General features: G+C 39.7%; 1 protein-coding gene across 6 annotated transcripts in view; it reads left to right on the top strand.

Moving 5' to 3' along the window:
* The window catches only part of SPATS2L (spermatogenesis associated serine rich 2 like), an 88,140-nt gene that overhangs the window by 11,036 nt on the left and 56,047 nt on the right, over positions 1-21,057 (top strand). For 4 of the 6 annotated variants that reach the window (XM_069781771.1, XM_069781766.1, XM_069781772.1 and 1 more), the window contains exon 2: positions 11,131-11,203. The exons of 1 other annotated variant lie outside the window; for it this stretch is intronic. The gene's annotated coding sequence lies outside the window, so the exon portion shown is untranslated. Of the gene's footprint in view, positions 1-4,106; positions 4,168-11,130; positions 11,204-21,057 lie in introns of all 6 variants that reach the window. One more of the 6 variants, XM_069781767.1, reaches the window with a different exon arrangement.

Here is a 21,057-nt window from a genome sequence, read left to right as displayed (position 1 = left end):
TTTTATCTGCTCCCCTTTTTAAAATATGAGAGATTAAAATAATTTTTCCCACCTACCACCCCCACATATAAAATGCCTTACCCATATAAAAAGTAATTGTAATGCATTGAAAAAAACCATGTTTCTTCTCATCTCCTTTTACTTTCTCTTCAGAGAAGATGTAGTTAAAAGTAATTAAAGTGTATAATGTTTTGAAAGTCTTCTACTCTAAATAGGAATTGAAATTAAAATTTTAAAAATCTGTATTTTTTTCTTTCCTTTTTTTCTTTTTTTCTTCCTCCTAAGCTCATTCCTGGAAATCATGTGATGCCTCCAGTCAATTCTGCATGCATAGTAGCATGCACCGAACACACCATTTCTGATCTAGTGGGTCTTAGTCCTTTAGGTATGGCAGGTTCCTATTCAAATACTGCTGGCAGGACATAACTGTGAGGAGTGACAGCAGTGGATTTTCAGCCATGCTTTAGGGCTGGCTTGAATACTGATAGTTCACTGTTAGCATGACTTTTGTTAAATGAGGCATTTCATTATATACAAGATGTGAAAAGATGTAATAATTTCACTCTTATTTTGTAACTTGGCAATTCTGCTTTTAATAGCCAGCTTTTACAATGTGCTGTAGTCCTGAACATACACTAGGAGTTGCTTGTATGCCTTCTCAAGTTCATTGACTTAAGTAATTCACTAGGAGAAGAGATGCACTTATGTAGTAAGGTGGCTGAGATAAATTTTAATTTTTAACATATTGGTGATCAAGATGAATATGAGGTGGTCAGGCAGCATGCGTGTTCGAAATCTGCAGGTATGGATGTTAAGGTATTTGTTGATATGTGAAAGCTTCAGTTGTTCATACCGGGGACTAGAGTTAAAAAGATGATGTTGCGTTGATTTCATGGGTGATGTGAGCAAAGCCTATACCACTTAGGTCCATCGGTGAAAGTCAGGAGACCTTGGAAACAAGAAAGATAGGTTGTAGCCATGTTTCTTTTTATTGTGCCCCTCCCCCCTTCTACTTAAGCAGCAAAAATCTTAGGAAATAAAATGGAAAATAAATAACATCAATGTACTGTGAGTTTGCAGAGCTAAAACAAACAGAAGTCTGATAGTTTGCCAAAGCAAAGGTTGGGTTAGAGATCATAGCTTGGCCATGTTGCATGCACGTAATGCTTTCCATGCAACTTTCTGTCATTAAATCTAACATGTTACTTTTTTTAGTTTACCATAAAATATGCAGACTATGTCTTGTGGGTGAGTGGATATTACTGGAACAAACTTTACTCTTGGTATCTCAAAGGCACTTGGAGCAGAGGTGCCAAGTCATAAGTCAGTTCCTGAGGCTCCATGTCAGCAGTAAATACATGTTTGTTCCTAGATAAGTAAATACAGACAGGAATTCTGAATAAATGATCCATACAGAAGGTGCTATGCCAATAAACTGAGGCAAACTCTGATTTCCTTTAGCATAGGGTGTATCTGAGTTCACTGAAGGCATTCCAGATTTGCACCAGCACTCACTCACTTTTAACCAAACTCATTAGCAGAAAAGAAAACCAAGCTGTATTTTTGCTTTATTTTAGCCAAATTCCTTCATAAGTAAAAGACTGACACAATTGTTTCAGCTGAAGCCCAGGCCAAAATATTTTAAATCATCAAAGAAACAGTAAGTTCCAGCATGAGAAGTTTGCTTCAAAACTTTAGGGGGTTTATTTTGTTGCTTGTATGTCATTCCCATGAAAATGCTGCTTTGACGTACAAATTAGTGTTTCATGGAACCTTGTGTCTCAGTGCTGAGAGTGCTCTGTGTGCTTTACTTTGTGATGTGAAATACCACATGGGGATGAGATCTCATTTATGCTTGTGACTGAGTCTGACCAAGCTCCCCTGGGTAATTTTGTTCCTCCTTCCTATTAAAACTTCAAAAGAGGCTGGAGTTATATTTACATTTGTAAATTGATTTCATTATTTATTTTTGTTCATTATGATCCCATTCTTAGAATTCATATGCAACCAGAAAAGAAGGTATTTCCCATTCTAAATGGAGAGAAATAAGGATTGGAGTTTTATGTAAGAAGGAATATATCTAATGACAGAAGGGCAACCAAGTTGATGAGGGGCCTGAAGCAGAAGTCTTATGAGGAGCAGCTGAGGGAACTGGGGCTGTTTAGTCTGGAGAAAAGGAGGCTGAGGGGAGACCTTATCACTCTCTACAACTACCTGAAAGGAGGTTGTAGTGAGGTGGGTGGTGGTCTCCTCTGTCAGGTGGCTGGAGATAGGACGAGAGGAAATGGCCTCAAGTTGCAGCAAGGGAGATTTAGGTTGGATATTAGGAAAAATTTCTTTACTGAGAGGGTTGTCAGACATTGGAATAGGCTGCCCAGGGAAGTGGTTGAGTCACCATCCCTGGAGGTATTCAAAAAGTGTGTGGACAAGGCACTCCAGAACATGGTTTAGAGGGCATGGATGATGGTTGGACTTGATGACCTTGAAGGTCTTTTCCAACCTATGTGATTCTCTGACTCTATGATTCTATGACAGGAGCTCTATACTATAAAACATGCTTCATAGTTACGATCAGCTCTTGTAGGAGCACCAGGAAGGAGGGAAGAGTATGAAACTGCTTAGATGATAGCTGGCTAGGAGTTCTCAGTCCTCCTTTCCAGAGATCCAGCCAAGTGGGATGGAGTGAGATGGAATTAGACTTGAGGATCCCGTTGCTGCTGCAGTACTGGACCTTGGACAGAGTGGTTGCTCTCTGAGCAGGATGCAGTACCTGCTCCAATGGGTGATGCAGAGTGTACATCCCTCTGCCGGGCTACTTTCCAGTGAGGATTCCCAGGAGATGCTGTCTTCTTTGGGCTTCTTGTCCGCTGATGTTGTTACAAAGGCAGACTCAACACTGTTGTTATGACATGACTTAGTGTTGATGAAAAGTTCTGCTTTTCACATTCACGGTGCGATGTTTTTTCACAAGCACGGTGAGGGTGGCAGTAGACCAAGTCCCCTGAAGCCCCCTCTCTGTGTCCCAGTGTAACTTGGAGGGGACATCTTTAGATGTGGTCTCTAGTAGGGCTTTTTGGTGTCTTTAATTCTTATTTATTGTAGTCTCTGATATAGAATAAGGCACAGTAAAACCCAGTATTGGCTGGGTATCAGTATCAGGAAAAGTTGTAAACCTGTTCCTCAGGATTGAGCTTTTTAATGCACCCTGTAGATTTCACAATATCTGCATATTCTGTGTGTTAAGCACATGTCTGCTATAGCTATACTATGTTGCTTTTGGTACTGATCTCACTGCCTTACCTGTGATACTAAGCCGCTGTAACACTGTCTACTAAATTGCAGCATAAACTCAGCATCCGCAGCCTTGATGCATTATCCACCACACGTTGATTATGCTCAGTAGATACCCTTTGTCTCCTAAAATAATCCCTCATTCAGTTAAAAGCATATGCACTCACACGTTTTCTCTGCCTACTGCTTATTTGGCTAAGCAAATAATTTTAACCTTTTAAAAGCATCATTTACATACTTTTCTTTCTCAGAATATGATTAAGTCTTGAAATGTGTATACAAAAATATATACATTGGCTTTGTTATTAAGAAAATAGCTATTGGTTTTGGAACAGTTTAAAAAATTGCTTTATGAAGTGCTGAATAAAAAGTATTTGACAGAGTGAGGGCACAACTGATTTCGCTTAAGTGTGCAAAATGTGTAGGTACTACTTCTTTCAGAAGCTTCTGTCGGGAGACTGAAGACAGATTACATAGAGGATGTGCCAGTTTGAAAATAGTGGTGATTACACTTGAGTTGAAAATGAGGTATTTCATCTGTCATTAATCGTAGAAGCTGTAAAATGCTTAATTGTTCTGATTTGCTAGAGATGAATGGAAGGATAGTTTTTGCCCAGAAAATGACATTGTGGATATATTTTGGAACTTAGTTACACTTTTTATGATTGTCTTTTAGAATTAATTATAAGGTTAATGTTCTGTGTAAACTAACATACTCAAATTTACACGGGTCCACAGTGAACTTTCTAATAAATCTGTGGAGGTTATTTTTAACTTGTTAGCACTTATGCTGTCTGAGACAGTATGTTTTTTAGTTCCCCAGCCTCAGTAAGGGGAAGCTTTCCTGGCAGATTGACCTTTCAGTGTGCAAAAATGGTAAGTAAAACTCACAGTGGACTCCAAGTGGCAGCAGAATTCAATTTGGAGGAGGCAGTTTTCACACAGAAGCATAGAGACTCCACAGATTGTACAGAATCTTTTTCTCATTCTTTTTGGGATCTTGTGGCCCCTGAAGTGTACAAAAATGGAGATCCCATAGCTCTTCTAGGCACTGAACATATCCTGGCTCATCAGGGTATCAGCAATTGTCTTAACCAGGGCTTTCCAGCTTTGTGGTGTTGCTTGGTTACTGTCATTCCCACAACTCTCAAATAAAGCAAAGCAAATGTAAAAAAACTCTGGTTTTTCTTTATGGGCTAAGCTACTGTACAGGTCCAAACAAAACAGAATTGTAAATCCTCTACAGCTTCTTTAATGATCTTTTTTTTCCTCAAGTATTCCACTTGGCTACTCACAAAGGCTTTCTATTTTAGATATGTTTTTTCACTATATTGGACTACTTCTAGGATTCTGCACAAAATCATTACGTTCAGAAGCTAGAATCCTGACTGGAAGCAAGGAATAACAAATAATGGCTTGTGTCGTCAGGCAGTCGTGCTAACTCCAGCTGGGATATTGCCTTTTCAGAGATATTTTATGTGCATCCTAAGTTCAGGGCAGGGAAAAGGGTGCAAAGCTTAGCTTGGAATGTGTTAGGGAATATTTTCTTTAGTAATGATAATAATGAAAAACTGTCATAACCATTTGGCTGAGGATCTCATGTCATTTTGTGAATATTTCCAAATGTAGCTTCAGAAGTCCTCTCCTGCCCTTAAGGGAATAATTTTGGCACGTGGGCTCATGTGTTTCAGGGAAAATTCTCATCTTAAATCCGTTTAGCTGATCTTGACAAAGTATACAGACACTCTGAGAACTGATACAGCATAGGTGCCTGGGTAGCTATTCTGTTGTCATCCCTGCTCCACAGAAGAATTCTGCAAAATGAAAAGTTTAATTTTTTTATCACCTTCAGGGCTGAAATAGATATCAACTCAGACAGTCATTCTATTGATATGTTACAAGTTAGTATAAGTTTCTTTTAATGAAGTTAATTCCAAAAATAAGGCTTCTCTGGGAACATGTGGATGAGTTTCTTGGTGAACAGAGAGCTTTCCATAAAACTACTAGGGTCATTAACAGTGTACCTAGAGTTGGTTACAGAAACCCTCTTTACTGTTTCTGAGAGTGGAGAAAACTAAAATAAATGGAGATATCTATGAGTCAGCCAGAGATTAAGGAAAAATAAACACATTCAAGTAAAACATTCCCAGCTGTGGAAAAAACTATCCCCATCTATCAGAAGTATGGAAAGTGTAGGAAGCAGACAGCAATTCTTGTAGGAAGTAGAAGTTCGAAGCATTGCCTTATTCTTATTGAGAGCTAGTGCTTTAGTGGGGCTCCCAGCTCAGTCCTCTAACTGTTTTGGGTTTTCAGTCGGTCCAGTTCTTCTGACAGTGCACTTCTAAGAGAGGTTTGTCATCCAGTGAGATACTAGGTGTTTAACTGTGTGGTGTGGAATTTCCAGTGCCATATGGCTCATGTATGTGTGTGTTACAGGTCCATTCCAGCTCCAGTTCTGTCAGTAGGAATTGGATTAGGCCCTTAATGCTTTGGGAGGAAAATGTTGACTGGAGTTAAGTTAGGGAGTAACAGACTGAAATAATGACAGATCACTGTTAGGAGAACAAAGGTGCTTACAGACTCTACATGTGGACTTGTTTTAAAAACTGTATCTGTAAAGAGTCTGAGGCCCATCTTGATGCTCTAGCTCACTCCAGAGTTCCCACGCAACTAGGAAGAGCTTCATAGGCTAGAAGGACTGGATATTCAAGTCCTTTAAGACATATAGATCATAGTAAACACCAGGGTTGGTTTGTTTTTTAAACCATGCTATTTCATGCTGGCTGAAGCTGAAGTGGTGCCAGTTGTATGTCTGATTGCATTGCTGGCTCTCTGCTATGAGAGCCTTCAAGAACAATTTTTCTCCTTGACAAGACCACACAGCATTTACAGGTTTTCTTCCTCATTGCAGCTGTTCTGCACTTACTGTAATTCTCTCCTGGACAAGTTGAACATAGATCCTCTCCTTTGCCCTAGTGTGGTTTTATTATTCCACTTGTGTCACTGGACAGAAGTCTGGCATAGGATGAGAGCTGGTCCAATCCTGAAGCTTCTATTTGGTTTCCCAATCCTAAAGTCAACAGATTCTTTTGCTATAAAATCTTTGGCAAATATTAGATGAGGGTAGTTTTAGTCAGGGAGCTTATGCTGCTTTATAGTCGTATGCATCTTTTGTTGTAATAAGAAGCACACATTGTAAATGTCAATATGAATTGTTCTCGGAAGGCTGGATCCTGCTGAGTATCCTTAACACTGCATTCCCTGGCTGGAGTTAGAAACTGCAGTGCACAAAAGGGAACATCCTGGGTTAGTTGTAAATGCAGGCAGAGTTCAGCTTTGGAGGGTGTTGTTGTTAATTGAGTGAGTACTGAGATGCAAAACAGGAATCTTGCAACTGTCTTGAAGTGTAGCAGTGACAGACGAGGAGCACCCCTTATTTACTTTGACTACATCAGAGCTTACAGTCTGTGTTGGGCGTAAGGTTGAGACTAAATGTCTTAAGGTTTGACTAAGTGTCAAAGACACCAATTTGCTTTCCATGTGCTAAATAACTGCATTGGCAATTAGGGAAGTGTGATTGACTCACTAGCTAGGCCAAAATAAAAAAACAAAAAAGGTCCAAAAATCCAAGTGCCAAAACACTCAACAAAATCTCACTTTTTTGTGTGTATACCAGCAGACTCCAAATAGCCTCTGCACTTGGTCATGTCAGCGTTTGATAGAAGATTCCCTGCCTTTTTTCGACTTGCTTCTCACACCAGATATTCCATCAATGGCCTTACCAGAGAAATATATTGGAATGAAAACTAGCTGTAGTCCATTGTATCCCTGTGTTACCAGCATTCATCCCAGCTTGGCATGCCTCTGATTCCAGCAATAAACCTATCTTTTAATTTTTGGAAAAAACAAAAACCAACCAAACCAAAAACCAAAACCCAAACAAACTATTCTTAACATTAAATGTAGAGGTGACAGGTAGAGACATCAGAGTTAAATGTGAGCATTGTACCCTGCAAGCTAGCAGAACTGAAGTCTTCCATTCCTCCTTATGGTACTCTTCTGTTGAGCTTATCAACATGTAGTGCTGAGTTCAGTTTAATGTTCAGCCCTGCAATATCTCTCTCCTTGTGTGCAGGCTACTGCAGGCAGGATCTCTTCAATTTGGCTTTTGCTTCAATTTGTTGTTGTGTTGGATGATAGCTATGTTTTAAGCTGGGTTTTGATTTAGGGCTAGAGGACTTTATTTACTGCTGGCTTCCACAAGGCAAGAGTTGATTTAGACACAGTCAAATAACTTCCAGTTAATTTCACTGCTAATCTTTGTCACTGGGCTATACTTAACATTGTATTTTGGACTGTGTTTAGGATATGTACTCAGGAATGGAGGGATTGAAGGTTATGTTTACTGTTAGGATCTGGAAGGCTCATAGGTCTACAATGGAATTAGCAGAATGCAGTGTTTAGTTTTTTGAGTGCTTTCTGTGTGACAGGTGTATTGTGAAACCTAGGTTAAGGTTGGGTCAGGGCATCAGAAAAGAAGTGATCAAAGAGCTTGTTTTACTCCTCCAAAGAGTAAAGAAGGTTCATATAGGATAAGGACTCCTGTCCAGAGTGTTATATAGCTCATGGTATGCTTTGATTCTGCTCTTTAGATTCATTAAGGCCTGTATCTCTATGAATAGCTGTTTGTGATCAAGATTTAACCTTAGTATCTGGTTTTGGTGCTTGCATGTGTTGTGTGTCACATTAATATTAGGATTAGGGAACTGTTAAAAAGGTCAAAGTTCAAGATGGGGAGGGATTTAAGTGCTTGGTTTTTTTGTATGTTCTCCAGGGCTGTAGAGCTGTGATGAGCACTGATACTTGCTGCTTTTTTTGGCTTATGTTAGTTTTGGTGCAGTTGTTTGTCACTGAGTTCTGTTTGATGTGAGGTTTGGTGATGTGATATCTGAAGCTCTGTTTCTTTTCTCTTCATACCCTGCAGTGGGGGACAATGAGTTGAAGGTTCTGAGAGGATGTTTCATGTCACCTCCACACACGTGGTCTTCATCGGCCATGGATCTGCTACAGAGGCATATGGGCCACTGTTTCTAAAGTCTGTATTCTTATCTGCAGAGTCACAGCATGTTTTTCTATTTCAGGGACTTTTTTGTTTGAAAATAAGAATCACTTTAAGAATTGACCTTTCATTATGATGGGAAATTATCTTAAACATTTGCAGACATTAAGCAACAGTATTTTCTTTGATAATACAGAAATGAAACAAGTTTCCTTTTAATTGTTGTACCTTTACTCTTGATTTCCTTTCTCCTCCCTTGAGTCATTATTTCCTGCTTGATGTTTTCTTTGATAATATGCCATGGAACATTGAGTAAAGACAAAATGGTGAGTTAGGAAGGTAATCAAATTATGGAGAGATGTCCCATAAGAATCCATTTATTTTTTTCAAGATATTACATCTTATTTGGTCAAGCTTGATAGATCTAGTGTTGTTTGGAAAGAACAAACCTTTACAACATACAATAAAACTTTTTTTTATTTTACATATTACCATATGTAAATTACCATATTACATATAGCTGTCTTGGTTATCTGCTTTTTTACTTTACAGTGATGCAAAATGAAAACTTTTTACTTCAATTTTTTGCTTGTGTTCCTTTGTCTTATAAAATAGTCTTTAATAGTAGCAGCCCTCAAAGTACAAGAATTACAATTCTAACTTGAATAATTTTACACCAGTGACCGTATATCATATTGGAGACCACATCAAGAAATGGGATTCTGAGATTACTTGTCACTTTGGTCTTCAATATTTCATGTTCAAAAGGACAAAAATTGTGAAAAGAACTCACTGGGGGGGAGGAGGTGAAGTTGTAAAATTCTTCCCATTTGATTTTTCAGATTTTAATTTTCCACTGAAGTTGGAGAGGAATCTCTCCTGCAACTTGGGTTGAAGATGATCAAAACTGGGGTTTGGCAGGTGGTGTGTTATGCAGGAAAAAAGCAGAATCACTGTGGTGCCTCAATACAATAATGTGCATGATTGATTTGTTCTGTTTAAATCCTAAAAATACCACCTGCAGACTACAGACATTACTGGAAGGAGTTAGACGTCCATATATTGGTGTAAGAAATGCAGTAACTATCAGGAATGTTGCTGTATTTCTTGGTCTCAATTCAGGTGCCCACTAGACAAAAGGGATGCACAGTGTCTCCCTCATTCTCAGCCCTTCCTTGTGTCCCTTTGAAGGGAATAAATAGCCAAGTCTTGTCCTTGCTTGTACTGAAGAACAAAGTACTGGTAGGGTCGTAGCATGGGCCTCTTCCTGAGCTCCTGATTAAGGTAGTCTGCCCAAAGACAAGGAAGTTGATATGCTTCCCTCACCAGGTTTCCAGCCCCTCTATTCATCTGATGGATGTGTGCGTGTTGTGTAGATTCCAGCACCCAGAAGTGCTCTTTAACAATGCGACATGTGTGAGTACTTGTATTTCTTCATCGAAGCATCGCATTTTAAATTACTCCATTCATTCCTTTGATTTTGAACATAACTGTGACTCAGCAAGCCATGCAGAAATGTGTGTTTAGATTGCAATGGACCTTGGGACCTAAGCTGTGAGAGCCTTTGTTGTGGGAGCCTTTGCTAGGTGAAGTGCTCCAGGAACACCTGGCTGCTTGAGATGTGGACGCAATTAACAGCTTTCTGCCTTGTTTGAAAATAAAACCTGTGACTCTGACAGGACTTTTGCACTCTAAAACTTCACTTTAGCTTTGGCAAAATACATAGCTTCAGTAAGGATAAAATGGATGAAACAGGACAGCAGTCACACACTTTTGGTCTATTACAGAGAGTGAGTATTTTGTAATACAGAATGAAAAATAAGTCTGCAAAGACAATCCAGTAGTAGTGGTTTAGTAGACTGATTTCAGCAGTCAGGATGTTCAGAAATGTCATGTAATACTTTTAGGGTTAGCTGAGGTACTGCTGAACAGATCTTATTCCAAAGCAAACAAGGACCAGTGTGCAACTCGCTTAAGTAGCAACTAGAAAGGAATAATTCCTGTCTGGCATGCATGGTTAAATCATAGACCAGTTCATGACTGCCTTCTCCCTGCAACTGTGGAAGAGAGTACAAAACTTACCTCTTACTTCCCCCCGACCTCCTCCTGCTAATGAAATTGGGAAATCGGTTTCCATTCATCTGTGTATGGACATAAACAGGCACTCAGCTGTCCATGTGGTTGTACATCTTTAACTTTGGGGAGAATTCCTCTGAAATTTATATGCAAATCGGTAAACGCCTTGTACTGTGGGCAAAGTACTGGTGTCAGTCTTTGGGCTTCCCTTTTGTTTCAGCTGAGTTAGAATTCTTGAGATAATATTGCTTGTTGGAGTATGACCACACTGAAACTGCACTGGTGCTGCTCAGGGGGATTTGATTAGTAACTAGGGAGTTACTGTAACTTGCACCTATGGTCCTCTTGCATTAATGGATAGAATGGTTCGCATCATTTAGGCTTATCTTTCTGCACATCCCAATGTGCTGGCTAGTTTGGGTTTAAAATATGTGTTAGTTTTAAAAATGGGTTTGTTTTAGCTGGGGGAATTGTATGTGTGGTCAGGAACAGGGCTAACAAAAAGGCTTAGGTAATTGCCTAAGCTTGCATGGCAGTGAAGATAAGCCCTGTAAAAACTGGTAAGGGCATCTGTCAGCACCCCCGCATGTTGACCGAAGTAGTAAGGGGATGAGGGATGTTTTTTCACAAAAGTCTGCTGTAAGGAGAGAGCAGTGAGGTAAATCAAGAGTAAGTTAACTAATTACTTTCTTTTTAACTTCTAGCTGGTTTTGCAGGAGATACAGTCTATTGGAAAACATAGAAGAATAAGAACAGAAACTGGAGTAATTCTCAGTGGTAAGATACCTTTTACATCTCTCTTTGCTAATCATTGTGACTGGCATGTGGCTGGGTAAGTTCAGAAACTTGCAAGTCACACTTTCAACCTATACTTTACAACTGAGTTCATCAGGTTTCTTGAGCTATCCTGCTAAAGATGTTCACAGTGCCACATGCCATAGCGATCACAGGAGAAAAAAAAAAAAGGCAAATGCAACGATAAGTAAAATGGTGCTTTCTAAATTCCTTACTATGTATCTTTGACTTCTTACAAAGACACAGACTAGTGGGTAAGTGTGCCCACTTTCACATTGCACGTGTGTGATGCCTAACAAATAGAAAGGTACTTTATTTATAGTTCTATCAGTGCAGGAACAAGAAGCCAGGAACTTTGGGGGCTTCTTTCAGCAGGGCAGTTCAACCTATTTATTGGAACATCTTGGAAGCTGCTTTGGTTCATGTTTTGTCTGTAGAGTCTATTGTTTACCACTCCACATAAATTTCTTTCCTTTATCTTCTTTCTCTGTGTCATTAAGTTGATCAGCTCATACTATATTGTCCTACTGCTTCTCCTCATCGTTTCTTTAGTTGTTTGAACCGCTGTGAAGATGTATCATGGTTTGCAACTGAAAGTTCTGCTGAACTGGTATTCTGAAATCATCTCACCCTAAGTATAGTCCAAGGTGATGTTCAGAGGATGGTGGGTGGGAAAGGGCAGCTTCATAGTACTAAAAAAAAAAAAAGAATGAGATAAGCCTACAAAACTGAGAAATGGGGTTTCTGCAATTGCCTCAGTTCAGAGGTGGTCTGAACCCAATGTTTTTTGTCACTTGTTTTGAAGAAAATACTTGTTTAAACACATCAATTCCTTTTGCTGTTGTGTCTGAAGGTAGGCAGTTTCTCTCTGTCCAGCATGTTACAAAAGCATAAGCTCAGTCTGTTCCAAGCCTGAGTCTAACAAGTGGGCTAATGACATCAGCATTCTGTGTAATTCTAATGGGGATGACCATTTTTTCAAATGTCTTTAAGGTTCTCCAGTTTACTTGCAGCTTAGGACATCTGGATTGTGTTCCCTGTGAATAGCTTCCTGAGAAGTCTTCAGTGAATCACTTAATACCTCAATTTTAAATCTGTAAAATGAGATAACAATACTCCTGCACTTGAGCATGGGTGTTGGGATAGTAAATAGATTATGTATTGAGGTATGTGAAATGCTCAGACATTATAGTAAATAGGCAGAAGGAGGACTCATTTGCACGTTATTCATTGCATGTCCCCTGTTTCTTTGGTGGATGGCAGTTATACTGTTTCTTAAGGATTTCCTTTTTGCTTGAAACTTGTTTTACACAGAGCTGCTACGTGGCAAAATTCCAAAGCTTTTGGTGGTGGAAGGCTTACAGGGAGGGGCTGAATGTAATCAATCTGTTAGTTAGTAGTTTAGCATGCTAAGCTCAGTACTAGTGAGCTGTGTGACTTCCTCAAAGGGAAGAACAAAAAAAGATATGGATGCCCAAAGTGATTCTTGCACATCTGCTGATCCGAAGCGTGGCCAAGTACATGATGAAATATTACTTGTCTGACTAAGAGCTCTATTTACTACAGCTAAGTGAATCATCAGGTCAGTTCCTGACCAGACCTTGAGCTGTCAGAAACAGATGGCCTGCCTAGAGAGCAAGATACCTTGGAAACGTATCCACCCTTGTCCGCAATGTTACACAGCACAGGGATTTCTCAGAAGAGCAGTGCTGGTGTTTGATGATTTCAGTGAAAAGATGCTAATTTTGCACTGTACCTGATCTTCCACATAAGAATAATGTCTTGTGGCTCTGAAAATAAGGAAATTGTTGCTGGCTTGTTAGTGAAGGTACAAATTTGTGAATCAGATCATGTACTTGGAGGGGCAGTATTAGGGAGGTCAGTAAAGCCCTCAGACTGGTAAAGGGCTGTTTTTTCAGCTCTGAGAAACCTTCAGGTTGCTGTTAAAAGATGGCTGGTGTGTGTAAATGTTCTTCCTGGCAATGAGGCCAAAATTTTTAATCAACTCTGAAAATCTTTTCCCGTAGTCTTTCTCCACATCTCTACCTGTCAGTAAAATGATAATAATAAATGCTTCCCCAGACTGCAGAGTTTGCTGAGGATTATACTCAGCTCAGATATTTGGATGTAAAGTGCCATACAAATACCTACAGAAATAATACAATATTGTAGACACTGAATATTGGGGCAAGTTCTGCTTCGGAATCTGAGAAGAGTATAGTACACGAATCTGGAATGGGTTTTCTATGTGACTTGCTGTGGTGGGTTTACCCTGGCCAGCAGCCGAGCACCCACACAGCTGCTCGCTCACTCACCTCACCAGCTCCTCACAGTGGGGAGAAAATAGGAAGAACAAAATGAAGAAAACTCTTGAGTTTTGATAAAAAACAGTTCAATAGGTGAAGGAAAGAGGGGAGAAAAAAACAAGCAAAGCAAAGGAGGTGGCACACCACCTCCCACAGGCAGACCGATAGCCAGCCAGTCTCCAAACAACAGGTACCTTGGAAGCAGAAACCCCCATCTTTTTCTTCCTCTACCCCAGTTTTTGTTGCTGAGCATGGGGATACGTGGTATGGAATATCCCTTTGGCCAGTCTGGGTCAGCTCTCAGCTGTGTCCTCTTGCAGCCTCTTGCCCACTCTCAGCCTACTGGCTGTGGGGGTGTAGTGGGAGGAAAAAGAGAAAGCCTTGACACTGTGCAAGCACAGCTCAGCAACAGCCAAAACACTGGTGTGTTATCAGTACTGTTGCACCCACAGATCCAAAACATGGCACCACATGGGCTGCTATGAAGAAAGTTAACTCCATCCCAGTCAGACTCAGTATGCTTGCTTACTTTTTAATGTAGTACTAAAAAAAGAATTATCAGAAGAACAAAATCTTATTGTAAGATCTTAAGAGCAGTTTTCTTGATTAAAAATGTTTTCTTGCATGTGCAGACGTGACATTTTCATTAGTATCATGGGCACTTCTAAAATGGTTCAAATGACCCTAAGTATGTGCTGAAGTTCATTTTTCTCTGAATAATGTCTCAAAACATTTGTTTAAGTTTCATGGAATTCAGTAGCACTTAAGTGCTTTTCTGAATAGGGGCTGCATGTTCAAGCTGACTCTGTCCTGCAAGAGCAATTCTGAAGAAAGGTCTGATGTTCAGACTGGGCAAATTATCTCAGAAATGAGTAGTTCTGTAATTACCTATGGATGCATCTTGTTATTGTCTGTATAAATATGTAATTTTGTGCCTTAAAATAATCAACTCTACAAGTCTTCTGAGATGGAATTGTCTGCACTTATGATGAGACTGGACAGATAAAATGCTTTCAGAATTAAAACATTAAGAATTAGGATTATGTCATTATCCTAGGAAACTGAAAAATGAAAAGAAGAAAACATCTGAAGTAGGAGTGAAATCTTAGTTCATTTCTGAAAAAAATTTTAGTGAATTACTTTACTGTCAGTGTGCCTGTTCTTCCCCCAACACTTAATTTTTGATCATGTATGCTACTGTCAATGAAAAATAACTGGCAGCTCTGACGCAAAGAACTCAAGAAATAATTCAGATTAGATTTCACTGACCACTTTGATCAATATCAAAGTCTGAAACTGAAAGCAGGTTGAGCTTTCACAGAATTTTCTGAGGAAATCATCAAGGTTAAAGGAAACTCTTGAGTTCTTGAAGAGATTCTTTATTTTTAGGATGTTTGGACTTCCCTGTTGTTACAGCTGGCCGTTCTTTATTCTACTTCTGTTAATATTAAGATGGATAAGCATTTGTTCCTCATGGTGAAAAGCATCACAGAGGCTTTGGTGAATGTATAGCAGTGTGACTGGTCTGAATGTAAGAGTTTGAGGTGGCCATCTTCAAATCTCTTACTGGATCTGTCAGTCAATGCTATCCAATTCCAGGAGAGAGATAACATGGGATTTGGTTGGTCACGCAGTAAGCACAGTGAAACTGAAACTTCAGTGTCTTCATAAAAGATGTTATGCAATTTCTCATGGCTTTTCAATACTGAAGCACTGATTTGAATGAAGGTTTCCTTGAATAATGGGGAAGAGTGAACATATTCATAAAAAAGCAGGCTACAGTGAAGGCAGGATAGAATTGCCCCCCTCCAGTATGTTCTGAAACGGTTCATGCTGTAAAGATTCATGATCAGAGCAAGTAGTTTTTCTTCGCCAGTGATAGCTTGCGTTTTTTTTCTCTCTAGGGAGCATGCACTCGGAGTAGGTTGGAAGAATTGTGGATATCTTTATCCTCAGCAGCAGAGGAACAGAAACCTTCTCTGAGGGCGGTAGGATGGAGTGTGTGTTCTGCTAGAATGGAGAACCAAGGCAGTAACTTGTGCCCTGTCCAAAAGCAGGGTGTATGTGGGGATAAAGTGGTGAAAGAGTTCTTGTGTTTTTCCTCCAACTGCAAGGTTCAGGCAGTTTAAAGAGAGCCAAAGCATTCCCTGTTTGCTGTGCTGTGATTGTGAACAAGGTGGCTAGACTGTCTGGTCTCAGTTAATGAGCAGAACCCCTGGAAAAATAATGATGGATAAAGTTCAGCTCTTGGAATGGCTCTACCTGTGTCAATATTGTTGGGAACTCTGCATATTTAAGGAAGACAGCCAGTAGAGCTGAATCTCGTTCTGTGTAAATTGCTTCTCATACATAGGTCTTTTTCTTTTTTTTTTTTTCATTGTTGGAGTAGAGAGTCCAAATGTTGAGCAACTATAGAGCCAGCTCTCTTCAGCCAAAATCCTTGGTTCTGTGGATGCCAGCAATAGAGCTCTGTTAACCGCAGAATCTAGTCGTAGCTCACATCTGCTGCCTGCAGAGCCAGCCCTGTGTGTTTTGGTATGTGGCTAAATCGGAGATGTGAATTTGTGGCAGTTACGACTGCGTGGTTTTGTCTACAGTAAGAAATGTGTACAAGTGACTGCCAGAACTGCTCTTTGTGAATGAAAATGATAACTTTGTGCATGGCTTCATGAAAATATAGTCAGACACTTAAAGAAGGGCTAGCTGTTCAAGAATCACCTTTGCCTTTACTTGGGGTGGCTCTAGAAGAGTGAAGGAAGGGCATGACTGATACAGAGCCTTACTTGACAATAAACACTGTGGTCAGCTCTTCTGAGACTGCACAAGCCACAGTAACTTCCTGCTTTGGTAAGTTGAACTTCGCTTATCCCAAGTTTTGCTGTTATTTGGGCTCTCTGGGGAATGATAACTGGCTCATAGGGAATTCAATTAGTTTTTTGGAGAAGCCTTGTTCAGCAGACGTTTGAGAAACTTCATAACTGAAACCTATCTCCACCCACCCCAACAAAACCCCCTCTTTGATTGGAAAATTCCTAGCTAACCCAGTTAATTGTCTGCCAGTTCTTACTGCTTGCAGGATGGTTAGAGCAGGTTAAGATACTGAGAATTTGGCTTGCTTAGTGTGGTAACTCTGTTAACTGGCACCATTTCCTTGATAGTGCATACATGCTATATATGGGAGATTGTAAGTGCTATTGTAATGTTGCTAATTAACAGCAGTGAGAATACAGATTTAGCAGTTAGGGTAATTTTGAAGTTCCCACACAAAACATGCTTTTCTGTGCACTTACCTGAAATGTGCTGATATCCATGTTTGCCCAAGAGAAGTGAGTATGGCATCCTTTAGCACACCAACAGTTTCAATAGGTAGGGCATTGCTGGTAACTGCAAACGAGAGCTTAATTTGATGCTTTTGACACTAGATTCTGTGAAGCAAATAGTATGTTACTTTATCCTGCAAAGCTATGTTAAATATTCCTTTGCAAAAATTCTGGACAGATGCAAAGTAGAGGTCTATCTAATGTACCACAGATTTTATCAATTCATGGATTGTGGCATGCCAAAGATTGCCTCCAGTGAATGGGCAAAAACAGATGAGCTGACAAATGCTCTAGAGTATGTATCTGTGCTGTACAGTGTAACTCATCTTACCTGTCTTTGAGAAAAGTACCTTCAAAATAAAACATACATTTATTTTCTTTTCCTCAACAGAGGAACAAAATACCTTCTTTTTATTCTGTCAATAGAATTACTCCATTTGCTGTCCACATGTCGTGTTCATTTCCATGGCTAGTCAAACAGCTTTCTTTATCAGGATTGCCCTTGCCAAGTTAAGAAATCTGCAATTTTTGGAAAAAAAACACCCAACCATTAAATGCCTGGCTAAATAAGGGCCTCAGTTCATGCATGTCAGGCAACACTTCATATGCTATTGACCAGAAGCAGAAAAGTTTTCTGGCATTGTCTCCTGACTATTGGGATGGGTGTGGGAGGGGAGACTGGTTAAGGTGCCTTTGCATATTTTGGGGAGTACACAGTCTGCATTGGTGGACTGTACTTTTACAATTAATTTTGATGTAGCTGGGTAGTGTGGGTTTCAGCTGAAAAGAATAATTGGTTTCTTGGGTTTTTGCTCCAAAAAAAGTGCAGTTCAAGGTCCAGTAAGTACTGTAATAGTCACTTATTTTAATGTATGATAGCAATTAAGTTGAAGGACTGTATGAACAATAAGTAATTATAGGTTAACTTATTTGTATGCTTTTGTAGTTGTTTCCAGGAATGCCTTTTGTTAACATAGAAAAATCAGTGTTGTCCTTGGGGGTAGGAAGATGGGGGGGAGAGAGGAAGACTAGCATTTGTTGTAAATCTGGGAATACCAAAATGTCAGTGGTATTGCTTCCAGTGTAGTATATGACTCTATGGGTACTGTCAACATGGGAATACTGCTGGGCCTGTATTTGTTTATCGTGGGTATACATCAGGTACTTCTAATAGAGGAGCTTGTAAGAATTTTTGTGGAGTTTTTATTTACATACATTTGTATGCGTGTGTGTACATATTTTAAATTTTTTATATATGTGTGTGTATATATATATATACTGTTGAAGGAAAAACCTACATCTTCTTCAAAGGACCTATATGGGGTGACTTGGTCTTAGGAAATGAAAGGCTGCATTTAATTTCAGTGTTCAATTTTGGAAGGTTCAGACTGCTCTGGCACATTTAAATCAAGTACTTACCTTCAAGCATATGCATAACCTCACTGACTCATGCTTACATATGCTTTGAACGTACATTAGTCACCTGAGGCCTAGCTGCATTAAGGTTTCTTTAGGTCTGTCTTGCCTTCAGTTGAGTATCTGGCTTTATTGGTTTTCATCAAAAGCACTTTACTTCAGGGAGCTCTTTCAGAGCTCTGGTCAAGTTCTTCCCTTCCCCAAGCTCACCATAAACTTGCCAATTGGTCTTCATGAGTCTGGTGCTTCCCTGTGTGCTCAGTCAGGGAAGCTCTGGTGACTATGTTCGAAATGCCACTGCCCAGGGGCTCTTCCTCTCTGTCTGCAGCCGGTGGGGGGGGCTCTGCTGTCCTGTCCTGTGGGACCAGCAAGCAGCTGGTTCAAGTCTGTGTAGCTCCTGGAATTCAAAGGAGTTGTTCCAACCTGTATTTGCTAAGAAATCAGCCCTGCATATCTAGCAATGGTAAACTGGCTCTTTAAAGATGTCTGAGCAAGAAAGAAAGGCAGCGTGGACTTACACCACTTAAGAGAAAGAAGGCTGAAGTGTGAATAGCTCCAGGACTTTCTTTGAACTTGAGATTTATTCCAAGATTATGAGAATTTACTGTAACAATTGCACTGTACCAGTCTGCTGGTAGAAGTTTGATTCCTTGTGGTAGTTTTTTCTTAACACCTAAAACAAGTGTGAATTTGAACACTTCTTGACATTTACTTTTGTCCCTCTGCTCTTACTGTTTAGAGAAACCACTGTGATTGAGGCAAGGTATACTACTACATTACATGCTTTGCTGTTAGCGTTCTCACACCATACTCTTTTAGCAGTCTGCATTTGGGCAACCACAGAAGCAAATTAACTGACACTGTCTCTTGGCATGTCATTCTGAGCTGAAATAGGAGCCAACGTAAATGACTTTTAATGACTCAAGCCCCTGGCAAGAATGACTTGGAAGATAACACCTAGTTTGTAAAAACTGAAAGTTAACCTTTTTTTTTTTTTTTTTTTTTTTGGTTTTGCAGGGGGGTTCATGCAAATGTAGAATTTGAGTAGATCATCTTTTACTACTTCACTGCTCTTTATCAGTATGTTTGGCAAGATTCCTTCAGGCGCTTCAGGAAGAGCAAGACACTAATGTTTATTTTGGCAAGCATTGCTGTAGAAAGTGAGTTTTCTCAGCCTGAAATTTTCTTTCCAGAATCCCCATCCCTCCCTCCTGCATATCAGAGAGGACCATTTTACTGGCCATGTAGCTGAATCCAGCTATTCTGAATCGGGTTCAGCTCTACTAGTGAGATACATGTAGTAAACATGTGAATTTTGGACATCTTCAGTTTATGCTGAATCAGAGTGATGCTCTTCAGGTGCTCATCTAGGATGCCAGCCAGCAGAACATAGGCTCTAGGCTCTCAGCAGTGATTCTGTTACAGAGTGGGGAGGCTATAGAGCCCCTGGGTGCAGTCCGTAGAGAGCATCAGGATCCGACCAAGTTGCCACTTTATCCTGAGCAGCCACTGGCAGTTGTGATATTGATGGAGTGGTGCTGGGATTCTTGCCTTTGGACCTCTGGAGCGGGGAAATGCCTTTGCTGGCTCTTAACTGATTCTAGGAAACTAATAGGTGGGTTTGAGGGGAAGATGAAAAATATTTAGAGAAATTCCCCTTCTCCTCTTAAGAATGGCCCAGGGGTTAAAGCACGCTTCCAGTGTAGCAGAAGGCTGGTTTGGAACAGGCACTGAATCTTCAGTATCTGTAGGCTGGAGATATTCCCTTGTCACTGGGATGCTGGGATGAGTTTTTTCAGTCTCTTCCATTTGAGCTGTTTAATTTTGGTTAAATAAACATTTATTGGATGGATATATAGGACAAGACTCCTCATTCTTTTGGAAGCTCTTATTTTAATGAATTGATAATTTCCTACTCTGAAATGAAAAATTGTTGGAAGACTTTCTGGCTTATATTTCAGCATTTTAGTATTTTTTTTTTTAGTTCAGTATATCTTCTTAATGTGGAGTAGAGTTTCAGTGCCATTGGTGAGTGTTTCTTAGGTAAAAAGGTGGTATAAATTGTATGGGTCACAAAGAAGAGCAATGGGAAGCACTGTCACCTCAGTTTTGAATTAAATGTGCATTTGACCACTGACATCCTTTCAGCGATATACTTGATAGTTGTTCAGGTCAAATCAGACCATGTACCTCAGCAGAGACACAAAACCAAATGGATATGTAGTTCAAACACATGATGGTATGTATACCAATTGAGGTGGGAAACTGTTGGCTTCAGATTACTGGTACTCTGCTTCAAATGGCAAGAGTCATGCAGCTTTAGAGAGGCTCAGGCTTTGAAAATAAATGTTTGGCTACTAATCAGTATGGTAAAGAGGATGGGAGGAATTTTCAGAGGTTGTGCCTAAGTCAATTGGCTGTTTGCTAGGAAACAGCTCTTTATATCATGTAAATACCTATTCATGGAAAGGCCTGGTACTGTGCAACAAGATTCCCTTCCAGAAATTTGACATTTTTTGAATCTGAACTCCTAGGTTTTGTTTAAGAAATGTACTGTTGCATGTGTTTTGGGGATGTTTTTCAGTGTTTAGAATGCTGTTTATTTTTTTTATTAATTGTACTTACTTTCAAATTTATTTTACTTAAAGTATCATTATTTCATAATGCATTTTATAATATTTGTAGTTTCCACCCACTGAACTACTACTGAACTGACTAGAATGTGTTCTTGGAATACTCCAAGTTAACTAAACTTTTGGTGTCCAGTATTTAGCAAGGACTTGATTAGCTTTTC

This window comes from Haliaeetus albicilla, chromosome 4 (genome assembly GCF_947461875.1).
Source record: "Haliaeetus albicilla chromosome 4, bHalAlb1.1, whole genome shotgun sequence".
Lineage (NCBI taxonomy): Eukaryota > Metazoa > Chordata > Aves > Accipitriformes > Accipitridae > Haliaeetus > Haliaeetus albicilla.
Note: the sequence above shows the minus strand (reverse complement) of the source record. Positions and strands in the feature narration are given on the sequence as shown.